Source organism: Loxodonta africana, chromosome 1, assembly GCF_030014295.1.
Source record: "Loxodonta africana isolate mLoxAfr1 chromosome 1, mLoxAfr1.hap2, whole genome shotgun sequence".
NCBI classification, from domain to species: Eukaryota; Metazoa; Chordata; class Mammalia; order Proboscidea; family Elephantidae; genus Loxodonta; species Loxodonta africana.
In genome coordinates, this window is record NC_087342.1 from 172599571 (window position 1) to 172600958 (window position 1388).

A 1388-nucleotide genomic window follows, 5' to 3' on the forward strand; every position below is an offset into this window, starting at 1 on the left:
ACAGCCTTCGGTATGAACTACACTTCGACATAAAGAAAACAAAAATCCTTACAACTGGACCAATAAGCAATATCATGATAAATGGAGAAAAGACTGAAGTTGCCAAGGATTTCGTTTTACTTGGATCCACAATCAATGCCCATGGGAGCAGCAGTCAGGAATTCAAACGACTTGTTGCATTGGGCAAATCTGCTGCAAAAGACCTCTAAAGTGTTAAATAGCAAAGGTATCACTTTAAGGACTAAAGTGCCCCTGACTCAAGCCATGGTGTTTTTAATTGCCTTATATGCATGTGAAAGCTGGGCAATGAATAAGGAAGACTGAAGAAGAATTGATGCCTTTGAGTTATGGTATTGGCGAAGAATATTGAATATACCATGGACTGCCAGAAGAATGAACAAATCTGTCTTGGAAGAAGTATAGACAGATTGCTCTTTGGAAGCAAGGGTAAGGAGACTTCATCTCGTGTAGTTTGGACATGTTATCAGGAGGGACCAGTCCCTGGAGAAGGACGTCATGGTTGGTAAGGTAGAGAGTCAGCAAAAAAGAAGAAGATCCTTGATGAGATGGATTGACACAGTGGCTACAGAATGGGCTCAAACATAGCAATGGTTGTGAGGATGGAGCAGGACTGGGCTGTGTTTTGTTCTACTGTGCAAAGGGTTGCTATGAGTCAGAAGTGACTCAACAGCACCTAACAACAACAGCAACAACAATCCACTCCCTGCCCCGCCATCTTCACCTCCCCACCCCAACTCGCTCATAGGCACTGTGCGAATGGTCTTACATTCATCATCTCTTTTTTCTGATTTTATTATGAAATTTTTCAAACATACAGAACAGTTAAAAGCATGGTTACCCATATAACCATCAGGTAGATTCAACAATTCTTAGCGTTTTGTCGTATTTTCTTCATATACTTAATGTGCATATGTGTGTATATGTGCGTGTGTGTATAACATGTGTATATGTATTTTTTTGCTGAATCTTTTAAAAGTTCAGGCATCATAACACTTTATATACATCAGCATGCATCTTTCAATCCCCGTAGTATCCCTGCTAAATGAGTATAGTTACTTTTTATACTCAAAAAATTTGCATGTAAGAAATTAAATTACTTGCCCAGAATCACACAAGTAGTAAGTGATGGAGCTGAAATTTGAACTCAGCTTTGCATCCTGTCTTCTATTTGAGTGGTTCTAGAGCTCAGAATAACGCTAATTCCAGAAGAGCAAGCCTTGGTGGGTTACGTACTCCTAGCTGCTCTCCCCCAATGAGACAGCACACTCCTCCTCTCCACCCTGTATCCCCCGTGTCCATTCAGCCAGCTCCTGTCCCCCTCTGCCTTCTCATCTCACCTCCAGAAAGGAGTTGCCCACATAGTTTCA